The following is a 25,072-nucleotide window of genomic DNA, read 5'->3' on the forward strand; positions in this document are numbered from 1 at the left end:
ACTTCTCGTACATGAGCTGTTGCTGCACATTGCATAAGTGAGATACAATAGAAAAGGGTACTAGAGACACAGAATGCCTCCAAATGAACTCACATGTTTCCTGACTGACTGTAGCACCTCATTCTTGGAAACAGATGGGAGATTTCAAAAAGGTAGAAAATAGAATATATCACATGTTGGGTGAAATAATACAGAACAAAATGATTGGTCATATGTTTGATATCCAAGGTTACGTTGGCATGTAAAAAACTAACAACCTGATTTGTTCATGTTTTCGTGTCAGGGAAAGAAAAAGGAAGAACAACATGCACTGGTTATTAAAATTGCATGTCTTCCCCCTCCCTCTTTTTGTCCAAACACTTACCATCACATCTGGAAGGCTCACATGGATGCTTGATGCTGAAGCTCAGTGGCTGACATGTAAAGAGTTCTAAAAGCAGATAACAGCTAGTCAAGATTTTGACGTTTGATATTTTCTGTCAATTTTTTATGCAATCAAACATTTGTACTCATTGAACAATTTTATATGAGAGATGAATTAAAAGTTAGCACACCTCTGTTTCATAAAAGCAAGCTAATTCAGACACAGGTTTGATCAGTCTCTGTTTTTGTTGTAAAGTTCCACAAATGATTATTTTTACTGATCTCCTTTGTTAATTGAATTTATCCAGGTGCATATGTTATTATTCCATTTGCAGCTAAGAAAAAATAAATGCTTAGGCCTTAAATGTTATATTGCTAATCAATTTTAAGTCATATTAGGTTAAACTGACCTCACTGAGCTTTACCCTGGCAGGTCTTGATAGCATATTAAATTGTCTAAAGAATATGCTGTTGAATTTTGTATGGATTTTGATAGCAATAGTAATATATTTGTAATATTTAGAGGGGTTGGTTGCGCTGTTAATTGTGGATAGCTGTGATTAAAGAGATAATACCAAGTGGGACTGTATATCACTTGCTGAAACTGAGAGAAAATTGGATGTTTCTTCAACTAAACACATTAGGTTTCACCTTTAGTGGTTACTACTACATGTAGCCACATGCAGTAGAAATAAAGTAGGAAAATCTAAGGTCTTTTATGTAAGGCCTTTGTAAAAACAAAGAAGACTCTGCTATTTTTGTATTCAATGTCTTTCTCTTTGCCAATATGACCCCATAAATGGATTTGTGTTTTGCTTTAAAGAAAATGTTTGTCACCTTGTTTTCCTTTACGTATATGCAACGGCTGAGTTAAGCTTTGTCAGGATTAGGGCAGCTAGTAATAAAATTTCAATATGCAAAGTGTCTTGCCCCAGAGCAGAAGACTCAGTTTTCAAATCAGACAGTTTGATATCTCACAAAAAGTCTATTAAGAAAAATGGATCTGCAGTAAACAGCGAGGGTGTCAACGGCAGGAACCTCTACAAGAAGGAAACACAGGTTAGTGACCACGTCAATCTTGCAGAGGAAGATTATGACCATGTGAGTCACTAACCTGGTCTTAAAGTTCAGTGCGTGCCCAGAGGATGAGGTTGGTTCCAGCTGGCCAGCTGACAACACGCTGCCCAGAGTCCCAGACGTTAAAGCCCAGAGACCGGAGAATGGGCAGGAGATCAGATCCGAACAGCAAAGGAAGGCAGGACAATTCAGAGGGCGAAGCAAAGCCGATGTCGAGTAGGTGCTCAGGAGTCTGGGCCAGAAGGTCAGAGATCAGAGAGAGAAGATCCCTCCTACTGTACCACAAAATTCAGAACCTTTTCTCTTGTAACTTGAAAATGCATAAAAGAAAACCCTCCCTTGTTTATGGAGAAAACTTTGAATGTGGGGAATATAGTCAGGGATTTATGACTATCCCCATCGATATCTGAAGCATCTCTCTCTCCCGTCTCAAAGTTTTTAAATGAGTATAAACCTTTCTTAGCAGTTTCCATTAAACCTCACACAACACCTCTGGCTCCTTACCTGCCGATGAAGTGATATTTCCGGTCCCTAAATCCAGATTATCAATCTAGAAAAAGAATTAGCTGCCAAAGCTCCCAACCTTGCCTACAAACCACCCAGCTTGTATAGTTCCTTCTGGGCCATCAAAGAAATTAAGGATTTAATAAACTTTCTTTTTTACATTGAATGCATTGTAAACTGGCACTTTCTATCTAAAAGAGTTTTATCCATTTTTAACAAGTCATAATTTTAAGAGTATACACACAAATGGCAAGTCATGCTTAGAAAAAAAAATAAATTAAATTACATAAGAATGTAATTTAAATATGACTTACAAGTAGGTTTTAGAAATGATATTGTGCTTCTGTTTCTGAAATATTTGGATGAATCTTAACTGTAAAGAGTTGGTGATAACTATTTTACTGTAAAGAAGAAAGAGACAAAACACTCTTAGGCAATTTCTGCCCTGGATCTTATTGTATAATGACTTAAAAAGGTAAAAAATGACCCTTTTGTAAATTTTGCAGTGAATCTTAATGATCAATAAGACAAGCAAATACTACAGTTCAGTGATCACATTATACCAGTTCATCTAAAAAACATAAAATGCATAGAAGGCTAAACAAAACCAATGCTAAAAAACATTCACAATCTCAATTGATATTCATAAATAATCAAAAATAAAGATAAACTTCTGATGCTTGTTTGTGGTTTAATACCGTATTCACATTTTTTGACTAAATCCAACAGTGTTCTGTTACGTTCGAGTAGATGTTGAACAGTTCAAAGGTGCTTTAGTTATTTTCAACATTTCAAATTTTACACCTTCAAGTAGATTACATGGATTTCAATTGATGGTATTTGGTGAATTTCTGCCTTTTATAGTCTGAAAGTAGACTGCACCTTCCTTTGTCATTCTCTGTTATATTGCACCACCCAGTGGTAAAATTATGGTGTTGTGGCTTATGTGTTTTGTTAACATAATAAAGACTTTAATATTAAAAACTAAAACTTCTTAATAACATTAGTCATGATTTTGAGGATTTATGACCAGCTTTCATATAAAGTTAATGCTGTAATAACATTTGTTTTTGTTTTTATTGTTTTTCTTTATGAAAAAGTTAAACACTTTTGGGTTTTGCTTCTTCTTGGATAAATGCAGCCCTCTGTCTTTTTTTTAAATAAATATTTCTATTTTTAACATTCTATAATTAACATTAAATCCTTCTGTCAGGTTAAACAAATGTCTCTCAAATTTCCTAAAAAATACTACACAATGCCCTTTATTTCGGTCACGTCATCTGGCCTCAATCCAAAACATTGAAATTCCTGAACTCTTTCAGCTTGACAATGAATCTTGCTTCCCTCAGCACCTAACACTCTCAGCTTCAGTCAGTGTGTCCTCTACAATGTAAAGAGCAAAATTTTATTATAAAAGGTGTAGTCATTGCATGAAGGGGCATATTGTTTGTTTCACCTTGAAACAACTTTGAAATTTCTTTGGCTTTTAACTTAAAAGAAGAATTGGAAAATTTAAAATATAAGTTTTAGAAAAATGTATATCAAAGAGTTTAAAATCTAAAGCATCTTAATCAGTCACTGAATGAGAAAATTTGGCTATTTCTTAATTTTTGCTGATCCTGATTTTTTTTTCCTTTTAAACAAGTTTAATACTCACTGTTGTGCTAAACATTAAGCTGCAGCCTTAACTTTAAATAGCTTTGAATAACATTTTTTAACAAGAACAGTATATTCAGTGGTATATTAATGATATATAGTTAAAACAAAAAAAACTGCTCTCTCATATACCCCTCATACTCCTGGGAAACGTGGGTTGGCTTCTTCATATTAAGCTATTAAGGGTTATTCTCAGTATCTTAGCAGTTACTAGTGTTGGGCCATAAACCAGGATAATAATTTTTGGATATTCAGGACCGTGTTTCCTCTTAAACCATGTTTACGTGTGTAGATCATGCAGTTTTGCTAGGAAATTTAGTTTCTGAAAATTACCTTGAGATGCTTCTCCATTTATTTGTATCATCATGTTTGGACTACTGCAATGTTCCCTTGTCTGAACAAAAAAGGCCTAGCTCGACTGCAGCTAGTGCAAAATTCTGCAGCAAGGATATTGACACGTATAACCAGAACTCACATAACTCCTGTCCTAAAATCTCTACATTGGCTTCCCATTGAACACTGCTTATACTTTAAAAATTCTGTTCCTGACCTTTAGAGCCTTGCAAGGCTTCCTCTGTCCATGTGTGACTTGATTCAGCCTCACTTTTCTGCTGTCTGAGATCTGCTGTAAAGAACTTGTTAATGGTCCATCGAACTGTTGGTCTTTGCAAGCTGTCGCATCCAGACTGTGGATGCGCTACAACTTTACCTGCACTTGGTCAACTCTATGGATGATTAAAGAAGAAAAAACAAAAACAAAAATTTTTAACCAAACGTTTTAGACTGATTTTTATCGAGGGCTGCTATGATTATATTTATGTTACTAAATGGGCAGAGCCACAAGTTCTGGCAAAGTTAGGGACAGATTATCCAGTTAAACATACATTTTTTGATGAGCTTTATCATTTCATGTAGTTAAGTAAAGACAGAGGTAAAAAGATGGACTGTATGGTAACATGTCTGAGCTGCTGTTTATAAAGCTATAACAACCTTGATTTCATAAAGGGTTTAAACACTAATATTACAGTAATGTTCATGTGTTTTTCTCATTTGCTCATTACATTTTGATGACCAGATTATGACCAAAAGACATGGGAATCTTCATCTTTGCTAGCTACTAGCTCTTTTGAAGAGGGTAAATAATCAATTAGCTAATTGTTATTTGTTCCTGATTAAGCTAATCTTTTAATAAAACATTATTTGGCCAAATAATTATGTATTCACTAAATGGATTTTCCTTGTCAATTGGTTTGAAAACATTCCACTTGTGCTATATATTAGTTAAAAGCTTATTTGATCACATTCCAGTGATAAGCTTTTGTTAAGCTTTTGTTCTCAAACACAAAACCCATAATGAACTGCATCTATTATTGCATAATCTCTTCAATTATGTTTTTGAGCCATGTTTTTCCGTCTTTTTTATGTAGTAGCTTTGTTTAGATGAAGTTCACTACTTTTTAGTGAAAAGTTTTTAACTGAAATATGTTTGACTTGGAGCTGAATCATTTGTTTGCAGACTAATACCTTAAATGGAGTTTTGATGAATTTATTCTGTATGTGTGCAGAATTATCTGTTTGACTATGATTTAAGCTTGATTCACACTTTCATTTGTTTTTCTAACACACCGTCAGTGAGGCGTGTGTTCATAAACAATATGACAGTCCAAATATTATTTGATAAAACAACATATTTACCACCCCTACTGGAGTGGGCAATAAATATATTAAAATTGTGAAAACTAAACCTGTGGATTTCTGGACTGTGTTCTCTGATGTTTCTCAAGGTATTGGTTGGAGACAGTATGAGGGTTACTGCCCCCAGTGCTCTGATGACCATGGGCACTACACTTACCTTCATCCTTCAGGCTCCCTCTTGTCAATTCCTTAGACCTTGGCATTTCTTCAATTTCTCATGTTTTTTCCTGATGTTTCCATCAGTTGGGGTGGCCACATCAATCACAAAGGATGTCCTCTGCTGGTTATTGATGATCACAATGTCCAGTTTGTCGGTCACAACCATTTTGTCTGTTTGTATCTGGAAGTCCAACAGTATCTCATTTATGCATATATTTCAATTTGCACTGGTAGGCTTTCAACTGTAGATGTCAGCAAAGTGTCATTGTATGCTCCTTGGAAAACACAAACCTCTATCCATAACATCATACAAGATAAGCTACAAAAGCTTTTTCCTTATGTATCTTTTCACATTAGAGGACTTTGAATTCTACCTGTGGCTATGCCTTCATTCTCTTAATATACAGGAACACAATCCCACCCTTAAACAGAACAAATGTGTTTATATATCACACTATTTATGCATACAAGTTTTAAAAAAAATTTACTTTAGCCTGCTCAGTATTTCAGCTGTTACTTGATTATTTTGATGTTTATATATTTCAAAAATACCACTAAGAAATTTTTATTTTATCATAATTAGTCCCACATATTTTGCTTTAATATATTATATAATTAATTTAAATTGATAAATTACTTCACTAGATTTATTTATTTTTCATTTTTGCATGGTCAATACAATTTTTGCTGCTTTTCTGAATTTAAAATTCTGCTATAATACAGTACACAGTATTTGAAAGATCAACTTATTTAGCTTTATAGTTATTTGCCATTAGAAACATCAACTTATTTAGCTTTAAAGTTATTTGCCATTAAATACTTTGTAAATTCTTAAAATAGATTCATTAAATGACCATTATAGCATCTATTTACTGCAATCTTGTACAAAAGTTGCAAAATGGTGTTAATTGTATGTTACCAAAAATTTGCAGATTTAGAAGAGTAGTAGATGTTGTTTTCAACTTAGAAATTCCCTTTTCCAACTGCTGTCTTTATAAAATGCAAGTGTAAATGAAACTTACAGTAAAAAAATCTGAATTAAAACGATTATGAGAGAATGTTTTGCAATAAATGTGAAAATGTTTCACTTTCATAGTTAGTTTTGAGGCTGACCTTGAATACATGAAAAAATACTTTGAAATATATAAACAAAACAAAAAACCAAGAACTGTGGTTTAAACACATTTACCTGTAATTGCTGATGGTAAATTCTACAAAATATATAAATAATTTTGTTTAATTTGCATAAAAAAGGGCTAGATCCCTTGATAGCTTTAATGGATTGCTCATTTGATAGCTCAGACAGAGTAACAGACAGCAAGACAGATGTGTATAGTTGTTTCTCAGTGTAATCTGCTGCTTTATTTTACCCAAAACTTTTTAAACATTCCTGCATTATGGATCAAATCCTTGAAATACCAGACATGTCTGATGCAGCCTTTTAGTTAAGCTCTCAGAAAATTATAACTGACCCCCACAGATCTGAAAGAATTATAAATCATTGTCTGAATTCATTTATGGCTTCAGATAAAATTGTTTTAATTAAAACTTTTGCTCCACATGAGCGTCCCTCCATTAGGAACCATTGATCACTGAAGCGGAGCGGAGCCAGACGTACTCTGTGAGAACCAAAGTGGTTTGAGGAGGCTGGAACGCACCTGGCAGTCTGCCAAGAAATTATCTCAGAGTCACCCCTGCTGAAGCCAAGGCATCACACCACTGCAGACCATCATCCTGCCCAGGACAAGAATAATGAAAACTTGTTCTGCCTAAAATGCTAAGAAACTTTGCACATATTGCATATTGTCTACTTTTAAAGTGTCAAATCGTTTTTGGCAAGCAGCTATTCAGTTTGCACATTTATAAGCTTAATTGTTTTTCCCCCTTAAAAAAACAACATCCATGCCACAGCAGTATCTTCTGACAGTTTTTAAAGACAAAACTAGAGTCAAACTTTGCTGATCACTGAATGGTGTTGCCTTGATTTCTGTTGGAACTGCAGGAATGCCGTTTTCAACATACCAGGAATTTTGCTGATATCTGAGGTTTAGATTACCTGGCACCGCCCTGAAAGAGCATCTCACAAGCACCATAAGACAAGACCCGCATTGCTTCCAATCAATACCAACCATGGTGCCTTGTAGTTCCTCTCTCTTCGTCCTTTGACTTTTACAAAAGTTAGATTACAGTAAATGTCTTTGCTATGCAGTGTTTCCACAAACTGCAATGTTCCATAGATTAGTAGGTGCTGCTGAGAGGGGTGTGGTTCTTGTCCGGTTGCAGAGAATGACAAAGCAGGTGTCTCCCTTTGCTGCAGCTGCAATCTTCATTCATCATCTTGCTAAGGGATGATTTTGTAAGAATGGAGATAGGGTGTTAAAATATTATATTGCCATATAACACCCTATCTCCATTCTTACTAAATCATCCCTTAGCAATGGCTGAGACAGGTCAAGGCAAACTATGTCATAGCTGAATCAATAGTCTCAGCAGCAGTTCCCGCTTGTTTGTTTGTTGTCTGATATTTATGGGAAAAAAATATCGATGCAAAATTATTAAGCAGAAAATTTGGGTGCCTTTACATTTTTTCCTTTGAGGTATTTAGAGGATTTGATGGTATACGCATCACAGGAGTAAAAACAGACTATAACACACTGAATCTTTAACATTTACTAAAAAAAATAAATAAATTTAATCATCAAAAAAAAAAAAAAAGAAAAACTTACAAAACCACCCTTGAAAGAGAAACAGTTTTAAATAAAGTATGTGTTTTGGCCGTAGATTTCTGGCATATGTGTTCAGTTAAACCTGGGTTTATGTCATGCATCTTTTGAAAACAAGGTATCTGGATATAAAATAACACTTTCTAGTTATTTCATTTTGAGTGTAAGCATTCACTAGGGTGATTGTTATTTAGTGGGAAGTGTAGCTCTTTTGTAATCTAAAAGTTGTTGGATTTCACCCTCCTATCATCTCATGGTGGTAAGAAAGGCACTAACCTCGACGGTGCCTATCCCTGTGTACATTTATGTAGGAATGTATGGAATTAAATGTGATTTAAAGTAATCACTAAAGTCATTTTGAAAAAGCTCACGTTTAAAACTACTTCCCATTACTTTAAAACATCTCAGTATTTTGAAAAAAAAAACTCTAGAAAAATTAAAAAGCAACATGTGATGGGAGCAACATAACACACTCTGAATAGCTCCATACATCAGATCCCTCATCTCAACACAGCAGTGTTATCAAGTATCTTAGTATTCTTCAATCTCCAATGGCCTCATCCTTCTCCTAAGATACTATCTAAGTTTTAATGTTTGGCTGCAATTGTTGTTTAGTGCTTGGTTAAATTGGAGACATCATACATTAGACCTACAACTGGGTAATGTTGAGGAGAACAGGATCTGCAGTATAGTTTCTACTGACATAAGGGAAATGGGATGTCTTTCTCAATCTGGATTCAGGAGATGATACTGATGGAGGAAGAGCCAAACAACAGCTGGCTTGCTGAGGTCGGAGTTTGAAGGTTGTATTTTAGCAAGTCATGCTGTAAGAACATCTCACTTTGATGATTCAGAGCCCTGTTGCAGAACTTCTGTTGAAAAGTTTATGCAAAAAAATGATTAAAGGGAGGACTGAACAGAAGTAGGCTCCCGGAATAACTCAGCCTGTTAGTTGTGTCTCACAACATCACAGAACTTTTTCAGAGTCCTGTCCATGAAGCCAAAATAATGTAAGCATGTCACCTTCATGTATGAAACAGTGCTCTGATTAATCCAACATAAAAGGGGTTGCAGTCTCAGCATCTCTTATATTGCAACACAATACGTGCCAACATGTAAAACCCGTCCCACTGCCTCACTGTCTCACTGCAGAGACAGAGAAAGGGAAGAGAGCTGCACTGCAGCAACTGGGCGTTGGCTGGGTACGCTGAGGGAGGCAGGAAAAAAAAGAAGAGGGGGAAGGCGAGGCAGCATATAAGATGTCACCGCAAGCAAAAACAGTTCTGATTATTTTTCGCAGACAGTTTATGTCAGTTTCTCACTTTGATGCATTAGTTTTATGCAATAACTACACTTGTTTTTCTCACCATAAAGTCATCAACTTCTCTGACTATTCAAACTCTGTAAAATATGTTAAACACTTATTGCACAACCAGAAATAAAGCAAAGTGATTATAATAGATCAATGTCTCAATGGGCAACTGGTAAAGTCAGTTTTCTCATTGCTTCAGTAGGTGCAAGTGGCAAAATTAAGTATTTAAACCTATAGTGTCTTACTTTAATTTCTTGCAGTTAAATATGAAATAATTCTACAGACAGATTGGCAAATAATTAAATACTTCACAGAGTGCTCCTTTAAAAAGAAAAAATAAACGGAGGACATGTTTAGGTTAAAATGGAACTTTTTCTCTCTGATTGCTAAGGCTAGATGTATCAAACAAGACACAGTTTGAAGAATAAATCTGCTCATTACAGGTTTGAAAATACTAATAATTCTGACAGTTTAGTAATGGATTTAAATTGTTCTTTTCAGAATGATGAGATTATTTTTATGTGTCACGTATGTGCTTGTTAAACCCTAATCATACCTGCCTGTTACGTGTTAAGGTTCATGTTTTCCCAGCAGATTATCTAATTAGGTGATAATTTGGAAATAAAAAGGGAGTTACATACAGTGTGGATTACACTTATTAGAGAGCTCTGTCACCGTGCATCCAGGGTGTCCTGCATCAAGAATTATGCATTATTTTAAGATGGCCGGGGCCAGTAATATTTCCTCATTTTACAAACGTGTATAATGCAATGATGTGATAATGTGGCAGACTGTGTGTATAAAATGCTTCTTTAACTGGTATTCTGGGCCAACTTTCTGAGGAAGCAAGCAGTGTGGTAAGCACTGCCATTTGTAAATTGAGCCATTTCTCTGATATGTTTACGTAAGGCCGTCCTACTGTACATGCTCGTTCTCATTGCCTATCTTTTAAACAAATTCTATTTTATTTTATTTTTTTGCATTTCTGCATTCAAATCTCTACTTCCAGTGTGGTGAAATAGGCGTTTCCCGTTGCCTATTGTCATGGTGACTCATCAAAACGGCGCTCCACTGATAACGGCCTTTCATACTTGTTGCTCATGTGCTTAACTCTGAGTGGACCTAGTTAAAATTGATTGAACTGAGTCATAGCAGCCGTTGTGAAACCAATCCCTCAGAGGTCCCGACTTTTGGCTAGATCAACTTAGAGTTGTGGATTTGAATCTGGATTAGTTTACCCTACTTCATGTGTTGGACCCCAGGAATCCGGTTCTTTATTCATAATAAATGTGGGTTTTCTCAAATCTATACTAACAGGTACTTACAGCCCCCTTTATAATTTTTTCAAAGACTACGAAGCACCATGCAGAGAAACCGAAGATTTTTGTAGCCATTAACAAGCCTTTGGCATAATAGCTTAATATGTGACTATTGTTTGCAGAACTGATTAGTGGCCCTATTTTTTTAAATGGGTAAATACTAAATACATTTCAAAACACAAACCAGAAGACCAATTTTCTGACTTAAGAGATATAATCTGAACCAACAGTGGGATCCCCAGAATGATCAACTTTTAAATTCTTGTAAAGAAAAGACCATCAAACGTAGGTGCGGTGAATGTCAGGTTGGATGCAACGTTTCGCTGATTCATCATTATTCTGTTTGATGGATTACCATGTGTGGGAGGAGGAAACAGGGCAGAGATCAAGTCTCTGTATTCAGACTAGAAATAATTTCACTGCACTGAGGGTGATTGCATTTTCTATGGTTTGTCCAATAACCAAATGATGAGTTATAGTGTAGTTTCATCCCTTCAAAATGTTTTTCCACTTTTGCCAATCTGGCTCTCTGCATTGATGTCTTTCTCTAAAATGGCTGTCTGCACTTCTGCAATGTCCGTCCCTCTTCAACTGTCACCCTAACATAGCTTGTTTTAGCTGGAGGTATGCAACTAATTTTTTTAATATTTGATAAAGTCAAGTCAAACTGCTGTTCCAATGATTGAAGTTCCGAATTCTCCCGAGTGGTGCCCAACTTTACACGAGTGAATAAAGTGAATGTGATTGGTTGATTATCAAGGGGGCAGGATTGTTGTGGCGGAAGGTTCGCAAGCAAGTTTAGTTGTGGCCGGTGTCTCTGAAGAATCTTGCTAACCAGTTAGCAACTAAGTGCTAGTCGGTTCCCAATGGGAAATTAGATTGGGACCAATAAGCACTAAATTGGTGACTTAGAAACGACACTGTCAAGGAACGCTATGGACAGAGGAAACATGCAAGAGGAGGAGAGTTTTGAGTCTCCTCCATCATAGATTTTTTATTTAGAGGAGGAAAGAGGGGACAAAGTTGTTGTGTAAGAGGACACCAGGGTGTCAGAAGCTTGGTTTGGTGTAGAAGGCTTACAGCCGTACATGTTTGAGCCCTTGCCTCGCAACGCTGCCAGTTCTGTTAGCTCTACACCTGCCGAAGACACAGGGTTCCATCCCCGTGAACACTGGGACGTAAACTCAATGGTAAAGTAAATTATGCTTATTTCTCTTTTCAACCGTTGCGTATATTAGCTGCGACATATGAATCAAGATGCTATGACTGAAAAAAAAATAGATTGACAGATGACCTTAGATATATGGTTGGCCAAATTTAGGTGTACAAGCTGAGAGCTCAGAGGTCCCGACTCTTGGCTATATATATATATATAAAACAAGCCTGCATAAGATAATGAAAAAAAAAACAACACAGATTTTAAGACAGGATTTTTTTTTTTTTATAGAAATTTTCTAACTTTTGGGACAATAGCATCTGATAAAGAGTACATTTACATATATGTTTGAGCCAGAATGATTTGAAATTTAACTGTAATACCAAATGTATCATATTTGATACACGGTTTCTGAAATGTTTTGCATCTGACACCTTTTGCATAATTTAATGGTTAAAACTTTGCTCAAAATCCTATTGTACACAATCAGATATACCTGATAACAGAGGGCAGAAGACTACACAAAAAATTATCTTGACTTATTGCATAGTAATAAATTATTAATATCAAAAATGTATTTCTGATTATTGGGCAGCGCAGTTATCAGCCATTGTGACTTGGATTGGAGGGGATGAGGAAGCAAAATGGCTTCAAATAGAACGGGGTGAAACTAAAGGTATACAATTATCTACTCTTCCCTTCCTAGATATCAGAACTGTTAATAAAATGAAAATTGGAAATGAATGGACCAAACACACTTTAAAAATATGGACAGAGGTTAAAAAGATGCTTAGAGATACAGGGTCAGTCTCCAGAGCTATGCCTATTGTGGGTAATATAGACTTTCCGCCTTCCACATGGGACCAAGGCTTTAAGAGATGGGCAGCTAAAGGTCTTAAAATATTAAACCAATTATTCTATGGGGCTGACTTAAAGTCCTTCGCACAACTTCAGGAACAGTTTGATCTCCCTGCAAATGATTTATATAGATATCTGCAAATTAGGCACTACATTACTAGTCACAAGGAACGTAATAGACTTAATAGAAACCCAAATGATATAGAACAATATTTTATTACTATTGGAGAAAAGACCTTTCCAGCCCGAAAACATGTCTCACATTTGTATAAAATTATCTCATCTAATAATTATCATAATACCTATAATGTAAAAGAAAACTGGGAATTAGAATCCAATTCTATAATAGAGGACGAACAATGGGACAAATTGTGCGAGGGCAGTCACAAAGGAACTAACAGCCAAATGTGGAGAGAATTCAGTTGGAAAATTTTAATAAGATTTTTTCGCACCCCATTTTTAATTTCTAGATTTGTCAAAAATCCTTCAGCGGCCCTATGTTGGAGACAATGTGGGAAGATTGGTGACCATACGCACATTCTGTGGGACTGTCCGGTTATCAGTCAGTACTGGAAGGGGATTAGAGATGAAATAGAGACAATTATAAACAGAGAAATACCTTCAAATGCTTTGTTTTATTTACTGAATATAATACCAGACTGTTTTAATGAAGACCAAAAGTATATTTTGCACATTTTACTATTGGTAGCTAAAAAAACTATAACGGCAAACTGGAGACAAGTTTCGTCACCATCTATAGCAGAGTGGAAGAATCGGGTAAAACAAATGTATATGATGGAAAAAATTACCGCTGGTTTACAACTCAAAGTGGACAAGTTCAATCAAAGATGGCATTTGGTGAAATTGTATTTGGGTGTGTGATTTTGGGCTCTAGTGATTCTAATGGATCGCAATCTGCTCCGTCATCGGTACTACTAAGGTATATAGTTGAATACGTGTGTGTATGTATACTCATAGGTGGGTATATATTATATATATAATTTTTTGCTGTTCGTTTACTGTATGTTGTATTTTTGGCCTGTGGGTAAGCACCCTGGAGGGGAGGGGGAGGGGTGTGGGTTTGTGTGTATGTATACGTGCAGTTCTCTCTTGTAAGGTATTCAAAGTCTCAGGTGACCTGGTTTATCGTGCTGCATTTATGTTGAAATATTGTATATGTGGCATCAGTATTTCTGTTATTGATTTAATTACTCTTGGCTCAGGGAATGTTCTTTTGTTGTGAAAAGTTTTAAAAATAAAAAGTTCAAAAAAAAAAAAATGTATTTCTGTTTTTTCTTTTTACATATTTTGTTAAAAGGCCAAATAAGGACTTCAAATCAAAAAAAGTAATTTTCTGTTTTGTTTTATTCTTAGATTAGGCTTTAAAGGGTTAAATATGACTTTCCTACGACTTTAAGTGTTTTCAAATTTTAACCAGTTGAAAGCTAGTACCTGAATTGAAGGTAAATGAAAAGAAATTTCAGGTAGTATTTAGTCTTCATTATTCTACCCACTTTATGCAATACACCAATGTCAAATGGCCAATAGCCCCAACTTTATGATGATATCACTACTGTCTTTGATAACTGGTTAAGTGTTTTTAGGTCAAAGTTCTCACTTCAGTGCCTCGAAACATACTGTTTAAGTAGATGCCTCACATTTCTTCTTCTGCCCATAAAACACATCTCTGAAAAAGTATACTATAAGTTTGGATGAAGATGGGATAGATAGATCAATCATTTTTGTGGAGCCAGGCCATTTTTGGGGTTTTTAGTCTAAACATTTTCAAAACAAATTTAATTAAAAAAAAAAAGTTTAAATTGTGACATGGTCTGGTGTTTTGACTGTTAGGCAAGCAACCACTAAGGACAAATCTGAAAAGTTTTCAAAAGTTCAATTAACAATAAAAGAAAATAGGAGGGAGCTTCTGATTTGGAGCATCTATAGTGGAGATCAGGTGCATCAGGTGAGACTGGGGTTTAGTTGAGACTAGAGTTTGATCCGAGTGGTTTCCAGAGCAGTTCTTGGTGCTTCTAAGATGAGAGGCTGATTTAGACAGGAGAACCCAGTGAACCTTGCAGGAACAACTATTTAGAGGAGCAGCATAGGGGAAGGCAAGAGAGGAGCTGCCTGTGACCAGGAAGAGACAACTTCAGCAGTGCAGGTAAGTGGTTAGATCTTTCAGGGGACCAGTGGACAGGATCTGTGAGGGAAAACAACAGAATGGTGAGTACAGATGGAGGAGCATCAGACTTTCAGAGCATTAAATTTGACTCAGACAATCCTGTTACCACTGGTAAAACATTAACCACCCGGTGTCTGTCACAGTGATTGGGGTAACTCAGCCCCAGCTGAATCCAATCAGCCTGCAGGTAGGAGACACAGCCACAAAACGCACACAAACACAACGCTACAGACCTAACAGAACGAACATAGTATTGATTAGCCAGTATGCTGGCTTGGTTAAATAAGGAAAATGCCAAACAGCAATTTATGTGTCCTCGGTTCATACTGCAGGCCCACAAAGTTCAGACAGCTCCAATATCACCTGTCTTACAGAAAACCAGTTGGATGTTAAATCTTTTGATCATTATTAACCCTCTTAATCCGTCTAGTGTTTTATAATACACTTCTCTTACACCGAGGGAAATTTACTATGTCTTCAGTTTATTTTTTTCCCTTTTCTGTGGTGCAGGATACAGTGATGCTGCTTTAGCATGCAGTATATACTCTCTCTTCAGGTTGTCCTTGGTCGTTCCCTGGGTCCACCTGATGGGAAGTGCTTGGAACACCTTCCAAGGAAAGCATCCTGGGGCATCGGAAAAAGATGTACGAGCCACGTCACCCAACTCCTTTGATGTTGAGGAGAAGCGTCTCTACTCCGAGCTTCTCCTGAATGACTGAACTCCTGACCCTATCTCTACGGCAGAGCCAAGCCATCCAGCGGAGAAAGCTCATTTTGGCTGCTTGTATCCGGGATCTCGTATTTTCTGTCATGATCATGGTTTCAAGACAATAGGTGAGGGTAGGAACGTAGCATGAATAGTAAATCAAAATCTTTGCCTTTTCGCTTAGTACTCTCTTCTCTGCGACAGACCGGTGCAGCGGCTGCTATTAATGCAGATCTATTGATCTCCCGCTCCATTCTCCCCTCACTCATAGACAGGACCCCAAGATGCTTGAACTCCTCCACATTGGAGGCAGGCCTGTCCCCAAACTAAAGGTGATAGGCCACCTTTTTTTTACTGGTCAAAAACCATTGCCTCTGCTTCACACTTCACACTAAATCAGGGAACAGAGGGACAGTCCATTACAGATTATTCTAAAATTATTGGTTGTTTTTTTAATGTGCGAAAAAAAGATGGAGAATTCCCACACATAAGAAAATATTGAATCCTCACAGAAAAAGACCATGAGCCAGGATGGCAAATAGAAAGCCTTTCAATGAAGAGTAACAGTGGTAATCACAACATAAAAGTCAACCCAACTTCAAATAACAAGATTTGTTTTTGAAGAAGTAGCACTAAAGAGAGAAGCATAATAAGGATTATTATTCACTGGTTGTATTTATAGAAGAAACTTCATTCACTAAACATCTTTCGCACCAAACTCCCATGTCTCTATCATCTGGGGAACACATTATGCCAATGAAGGATTGTGTTATGTGGCTTAGACAGCAATTTGGCCAATCAGAGCCTTCAGTCAGTCAACCAGGAGAGAACACCTGCTTCTGAGAGTTTGCTTTCTGTTTTTTTCTCTCACAGAAGTTGTTCTGAAGAATCTTAAATTTATCTTTAGAAGATAAGCCCCAAGTTCTTTTCATCCTTGCAAAGATATTCATGTGCATCATTTATTAGAAAATTGGTTCTATAGTTGTAATATAATAATGCAAATACATGCACAAAGGAATTACCTAATAAAACAACACAGTACTATTAATAATAAACACAAATGACTTACAGCATAATATCAAAGTAAAAACAGAGATGAAATCCAAAAAATAAAGTTTATTGTGATAGTTTTACAAGAGAGGGTATATAAGATTTGGAAAGCTCATTCTCAATTCTTGCAGGTGTGGTTTTTTTTACATTTCAAGCAATGGTCCTGAGGGTGCCCCAGAGAGCTTTGCATTTAAGTTTGAAGCAGCTTGGATTTGGACTTCTGTCTACCTTCAATTCAACAGAAAAAGTTAAAATGTGTGGATTTTGCTGTGCATGTGAGGATCTTGTCTTGTGCATGTGTGGATCACATATGTGAGTTTGTGAATATTGATACTCCTCTAGCTCTATGAAGACATTCTCTCTCCACTGCATTGAAAGTGACAGAATGGTGTTGCTGCTCAGACAGAACTCATAAGGATTAATTGTGTGTCTGATAGCCATCTCTTTCCTTGTGGCACTCCACCAAGCAGACCTGGGCAGAAAACCAAATCAACTGATTGAAAAGTTAATCTTGCTAAACAATGCTCAAACATTACCTAACTCCTGTCTGACTGGATATGAGGTATATTCTGCTTTAAATGTACAAAGATTGTTTATGGAATGGTGGATAAAAATTAAAAAAATATTTTGCACTGAAAAGTGAGCCTTAGAGTAATTACTCATTAGGGTTAAACACTAATGTCAAACTTGAATGACTTTCTTCCTCAGAATCATGATTTATTTTGCGCAAAATTGCCAAAAACTAATCTGACTTATTGTAAAAAAAAAAAAAAAAAAAAATATTTTCTGGGTAGCATATGTTTCTTAAGATTACTGCTGATATGTTTAAATGCTTTTTGGAGTTGAAGAAGCTCTTTTATCTTTTCATCCTGCTCTTTAAGCTGTGCTTCAAATGTATTTGCACTGGGAGTGATGGCCTAGTGAGATCCTTAGGGATTTGTTAAACACCCTTTCTATTATCTGGACCCATTGTTGTCATGTTCCTACAAGGATAGAGGAGTCTGCTTATTACATACACTGATCTGTGCACATGTTAAACTTCTGAGCCCTCATATACTAATAATTCACCCAAGTGCTGACAAATTTTGGACCAGCGCCTCTATCCCTCAGCTCACTGAGCAACTGAAAAATTAAGCCGGAATCCAAACACACATATTTTACAAACTTGTTTTATGTGTCTTGGCTATGAAAGAGAAAACTCAAGTTGTATTACTTAATCAACAATTTATTTTGCTATTTGCACTTAATGCAGCATTTGTTGCTATGTAATAATGACATTGGAGTCTAGCCCGGTATAAACAAGCCATGCATTATGTAAATGCTTGGTCTGACTTCTCGGCAAGCCCCCATCCCTTACTCTAAGACCTTTTTGCAGTGTGGAAAATATGTATTGCATACTTAATGACCATACATCAGCAATTTTTTAAGCGAGAACTTGAGTTGTAACATGACTTTAGGTTGCTGTTGTTAATCTTGTGAGATTTGGTCATTTTGGTGTGCGTTTTTCTTTTCCTTTGTGCAGGCTTAATTTTATGAACCACACCCTGGCTTGATTAATGCTGAACCAGCACAGTGAACAAATAATTTAAGTAGAATTTATTTGACCAAATTAGTTACTTTACAACTTGTGTCATTTGAATTTTCTGGTTCCAATCGATTCTCGATTAAGATTTTTTATAAGCAGAAGAATCATGAAAGTTTACATGTTATCAGATATTAATGTAGTATAATTCTCTATTTACCTGATTCTGACTGTGATGCGGTTTTAAGCCAAGTGTCTGAGCTGAGGGAGAAAGCAGTGCAGCAGGAAGGCATCATGACAGAATCTACATTCTCAGCAATATTTAGTGCATCTCAGTTCCACTCAACTAGACATGGAAGTAGTGATGTTTTACTTATTCTACATTGTGGAACAGATTTTAAACTTCATCAGTTAGTTTATTTTTTATATGAAACATATTTCAAAGGCGAATCACTGTCCCCCAGACATCTGCGATATTTTTTATATTTTTTATTTTTTTAAAACAAAGCGGCGCGTGTTTGACGTCATCCGTGCGCCGGACTGGAGTTGTGACATGCAGCCCGGGAGTGAGATCATCCGTGGTAGTGGCACTAGACATATTCCAGGCATGAGAGTAAAACTAGCAGCAGTTCAGCGGACAGGATGAATGAACGTTAGCGGCGCGTGCGAATGATGTCATACACACACCGCTTTGTTTAAAAAAAATATAAGAATAACAAAATAAACCGCGGATGTCTGGTGGACAGTGATTCGCCTACATGTTATGAATGCTGGCGTACCATAAATAATAAATTATGAACTGTTTAGTTTGTGCCTTCAAACCATAGCCCATAGGAAGACGTTACTTGGATTACAAAACTGAATATCTGAATGTCTGAACAACACAGATCTGAATTGTTCCAATGCGACCCAGGCCACTTGGCTATGTGTTCCTGAATCTGGTCTTCTCAAATGCGACCTGTGTCTGAACGACCATGTTGCACTCATCTGACCTAAATGTCATTAATACACAATGCGGGTGTTCTTGCAGTGCAGAAGCAGGAAGACAAAGAACCAACATTGGCAGACGATAATGCAGAGAGCAGTCTTTATTATCAACCTCCTAGAAAAGTTGTGTTGTTAATACAATGGCTGACGTTGGGAAAGAAATGAAAGATTGCAAGATGTGCTCCAGCACTACCATACATGTTTACTTCTGTTCACTTCTGACATCACAGCGTAATCTTCACACAGGAGATCAAATACAAGTCGCATATATTGGAAAATGTGAATGACAATGCAAGAGAATCCGATTTCACAAAAAAATTGGAATTGAGCATTAAGGCCGGTAGTGTGACTGCAGCCAATGACGAGGCTTTCATCATGACTCCTGCAGTGTTGAATCATGTCAGATGTGTGCCGTCCATAATTCCATTCACAAGTGTTGCGGATAGCTGGTTATTTCGTTGAGATACACTTTCAGATATCATAGCAAAAACAGATGGTTTTTGTGCATACTCCTATTGATTCTTCTTTGCTGGTATTATGAAGCATCCATTACCCTTTGGTGGACTAGGAATTCAAAATAAATATCTGACAAATACTGAGAGAACTGAAAGGCTAGAATTGGTTCCAATCAGTTCTTGATTTTTGATGCACAACCCCAATTAAAATACCTTAAAGCAAAGCGAGTTATGTCTGTGTCCAGAAGAAGTAGTGTAGTCCAGAGGAGGAGTACTCCAATGCTTGTTACTGAGCTAGTACCAGAGATCCAGGAGAGAAGAGGAGTTGCGTCTTTGCAGCTGCCAGAGCATGCAGGGGGACCGAAGGATCCAGCAGGGATAATTCAAGCGTGGTCAGAAGACAGTTCCAAGGTCGACAACAGGGTGGAATCCAAGTGACAGCCCAGAAACACAGAACATGCAAACAAAGCAAAACAGAGGCGGCAGAAACTCAGAAGTCATTGGGTAGAAACAGGTTACAAACATGCAGAGCTAAACACAGGGAACACTAGAGTTAGTCTTACTAGAGCTCAAATCTGGTACCCAAGGCTGGGATCCTGAAGCTTAAATAGCAGCAGAAACAGGTGGATCTGATGAGAGATAATGAGCGCAGTGTGGAGCAAAGCAGAAGAGAGCAACAAGGAGAAAACCCAGCCTAAAGGTTCCAAGATCATGACAAAAATAACTATACAACTATATCAAAAGCAATTCAGTGTCTACTTGAAATAGTTAAGATCATACATTTGCGGAATAACATGGTCATGATCCACAAGACTTTTTGGAAAACACCATGTAATATTACTAAAAAGAAGACTGGTATGATTATTTTTTTTCTTTTCCCTTTACAATTAAAAATCCCATTTAAAATTGTTTTTTGTAGGGTTACTCATCTTAAACATTTAATTGTAACAGCAAAGTAAGAAAGAGAAGAAACTTGAAAGAGGAGTCAAGAATTTGTTGAATGTTTGAACACACTATACACATATTTCTTCTCTTTGACTGTATAGGATACCTGGGTGGGTGCAGTTGAAACCCTGAACCAGAATAAGTTGTCAGCAAGTATTTTGTGTTTGTGTCAGTTGTCATCTATATCCTAGTACCAATGCCCTCTGGGAAAAAAATTGTTTATTCATGTTAGTTTGCAAGTTGATGCAGCCAGGACGTCCGCAGACTATAAATAGCAGAAGCGGTTGTTAGTAGTGAGGCAAAGTCGGGGCCCATACAAGATTACAGTAGTGTATTTTATTTATGTTTTCCTCTTACATAGTCAACTATTTTGTCTATTCACCAATTTTAAAATGGTTAAAGCACAAATCAGGAGTTTTCTTATCTTCTTATGACAAACCTAGAGTATTAAACAACATGAATGCAGTCAGGGTTATCTATCGCCACCCAATATTTATGGAATCTTCTTTGAAAAAATGCATTTAATTCAGATTCAAAGTTCTGTTTACAGTTTATAACAAGTATATTAATTATATAATTATAATTATATAATATTGGACAGAACAATAACCTTGCAGTGTAGCAAGTAGGTCAGCAGTAGAATTCCAAAGATTCACTGCTGTGCAGATGGCAGCTATTACAGAAACCAATCAGAATCAGGCTGGGGTATCTTTCTATTTATTTAGCCTCTGTTCCTGTGGCTGATACAATTAATGTGATGGATTACTTAATGAATGTTAAAAACATTACACTTGCTGTTTTTTTTTAATGCCATTCATTTGTCATGGATTTTAATTCTGCAAAGTCATGCATCACCTTGTTCCTCTGCAACCCCTGCAATCTATTTTGCTGTCTTTGCCCCCACACAAGCAGTTTTGCTGTCTCTTATTTATATCTATATGACCTCCTCAATCATTTATGGGACATTTTAATGGTATACCCCTCCATGAATTGTCTCTATGCGCTTCCTCCGAAAATTACTTCAGTGCGTATTTCTCTCACACCTCCACTAGGAGAGAAACCTGAGAGAAAAATAAAGAGTTTTAATGACATTTGCACGTGTAGCTGCAGCAAATGCTCTGCCAGACTGTCTAATAGCTAAGCACATTTCATTAAAGCTGTTTCTTCAAGGTGATGCTGTGATAATAAAAATCATTCTTATAAATCAACAATCACACACTGAATTGAAATCATCGAAACTGTTCTTATATGGTGAGACTGGATGATGAGAATTGTATTTTACTTCATTTTGGCTCACTATCTGTCAGGACTACTTTTTTTACATGAGGCATCAAACCATTGATCTTCTAGTAAAGCAGAGGCATATGTTATCTTCAAGTTTGAAAACTAGCTTTAACTGTTATCTAGAGGAGGAAAAACCAATAATGAAGAGCAATTTGCTCTTAATGAATAAAACCAAATTTGTCAATGAAAAGCAGAAGAAGCCCTTTAAAGACATTGTGATACTCAGTAAAACTGAGTTTGACATTACTGTTCATGTAAAAAGATGATCAAGTTTTCCTGTTTGCATCATAACATTTTGTCATAGTTTCATAATGATATAGTATGTCTTTACTAATTTCTGTCATGATCTGCCCTGATAGCTGACCTTAATTATTCTATTAATTCACCTGTCCTGCCCAGGTCCTAATAAGCACTCATCTTATTCACCTGCATCTATTGCTTTATAATTGGCTCAGCCCAGCTATCAGGGTCAGATCATTGTTTGATCCCTGTTTGTTTGTTTCGTCCGATTTTGCTAAGTCCCTGGTTCATGTTCCTGTCCCCCGGCCCTTCTCTGCGGAGCCCTCAGGGGTTTGGCTTGGAATGCACGGAAGGTTGGTTTTAAGTCCTGTATGCCTGGCCCCTAGTTGAAGACCAGTTTAAATTTCCTGCAATTATTCCCGTGACCATGTCTCTGTCCCTGAACCACTGAGCCTGCCTGTCTGCATCAGGAGAGTAAGAAAAAAAACAACCATGGCAGATGATGATGATGAGGAGAGCAGTATTTATGTTTAACATATTTAAAAGAATGAGTTTTTATGGTTGGAAAAGACCACTAGATTTGCGCCGGCACTACACTTCTGTAAACATGGAGCATGCTGGCCTGTGACGTCATTGGGCCCTCTACTGTGCATGCGGGAAACTTGCGTTGTATGACTGCAGTTAAAACAGGCCTGCAGTGTGAATGTAGCCTCTGTCAGAGCTCATTGCTCGACACATGGAACTCTGAACCTGCATTCACATTCTGTGGATTCCTGGAAGTCTGGATGTGTCTGTTCCTGGGCGGATCAGAACCCCTAACCGGGCTGTGGACTCCTGGACTCGAAAACTGTTCCTGTCTGGTCTATATCCATGACCTGAATAAGATTCCTGCCTGCTCACTGAGGTTTCTGCGTCAGAGACACCGGGGCTGTATGTTGCAGCTCATTTGGCAGTCCATTGGCTGGATCCTGCCTTCCTCGGATCCAAAGATACACAGCTCTCAGCATCTGTACTGTTATGTTTATTTTAATAAATGTTTTGAACTTTCCTACTGACTGTCTAGCCTTGAATACTGGGTCCATCAGTCCTGTTTCATGACAAATTCTATGTCAGTAGCTAACTGTAGTTGCATACCAAGGTTTTGTGATTTGAGGGCTTGCTATATTTTTATATCTGTGTTTTACACTGCTTTTGCACAATTTGTTTGCAAACAGCATTTTTGTGTTTATGCTATATAACATAGGAAGACCAGATGACTGCTGGTGCTGTAGCAGGAACTAAAGTGGCAGAAACATTCAGAGTTCAGCCAATACGTTACCTTGCAAGCAAGATGAATTATTTTGAGATTTGTAAATACACAAATTACGGCGAAATACTTCTTGCCAGATGCCAACAGATACCTTTGCCTTGATATAGAAATATCTTGGACCAATTAAATGCAGTGACATGTGTGCCGTCAACTATAGGTGGAAGGTTGAAGTAGAACAAAGAAGACTATGCCAGTATTAGCTCTGTTTCCTTTTGGAAAAACAAGCAAAAGCACACGATTTTTGCTGTTGTCAATGGTAAGATGTTTTTGCATTGTTTTTGACAAGATTTGAAAAGAATTTGATTTATCAGTTAAATCCATGAAACAAATAGAGAATTTGCCATTTCACAGCTTGTCATGAACCAAGGACAGAGGGACCCAGTATTCAAGGTGAGACAGCCAGTAGGAAAGTACAACACGTTTATTAATAAACAAAACTACAGGTGGAGCTGTGGCTCACAGATTCTCTGGAGGGGGGCGGGGCACCGCCCAATCTCAGACACTCTGGTTTTGCAGTTCAGTCCATACCCCTTGAGGGGGGTGCAATCCAGACGATAGGCTGACAGCTGACGCCACTCACGTCACCCAGAGTGTCCCCGGTGCTGCAGCTCCGGAGGAGTTGCAGGAAGCCGATCCAAGCCAGGGATACAAGGCAGACAGGAACAGATAGAACAGGATCCAGATCATGCTGGAACAGACAGTTGGCAGGATCCAGGCTATCAGGCATCATAGAGCTCCCAGGCGCGTTCAGAGTCTGACTGGGACCGGAAGCATGACCAGGCGGTCATGCATAGGAGCAGACAGGATCAGATGCAGACAGGCAGGCTCAGTGGCAGAGGGTAGCCGAGACAGGACGTGGAACCAGAACTTGATGCAGGAACTTTAAACTGGTCTCCTCCTTGCAGCCAGGTTTACTGAGATAAAAACTGAACCTCCGCACCTATAGAGCCAAAAACCCAGAGGACTCTGCGGGGGAGGAACTGTGGACAATCAGGAGACGAGACAGACACAAAAACCCTCTTTCCACTGGCTGCCAGGATCCAGGACATGAACCTTGAAATAGAACAGACTGAACAGAAACAAACTGAAAACAAATAATGATCTGGCCCCAAATGCTCAGGCTGAATATAACCCAGAAGAAACAGGTGAGAGGAATAAATTATAAATGAGGTAGGGAGGGAAAACGGCAGGTGAAAGAAATATCCAATTAAGGGAGAGCAAACAGGCCAGATCATGACACAGCTGCTGCTACTACTGCTGTGATTGGCAAAAAACTTGACATAGGAGGAGTGTACCAAATCAGTTTGAAGATATTTTACCTAATATCCTTCCCTTGTGTAAATACATTCTATAGAAAACCTCCCAGCTGGTTACATGTGCAAATCAAATGGAACTACATGTATCAATCTGGCTTATGCCTGTTGGGATCCAGAGGTTTTCCCTCCAGAGGGCGCCGTGGATCCTCTCCTGGGAGCTGGTGCCCAGCGCTAAGCTGATTCCCATCAGCTCATGATTAAGCTCTCCCCATTAAAGCTGGGTGAGATGGCGTGTCGTCGACGTAAAGAGG

This window comes from Cyprinodon tularosa, unplaced genomic scaffold (genome assembly GCF_016077235.1).
Source record: "Cyprinodon tularosa strain WSP-4 unplaced genomic scaffold, ASM1607723v1 ctg418, whole genome shotgun sequence".
Taxonomy (NCBI): Eukaryota; Metazoa; Chordata; class Actinopteri; order Cyprinodontiformes; family Cyprinodontidae; genus Cyprinodon; species Cyprinodon tularosa.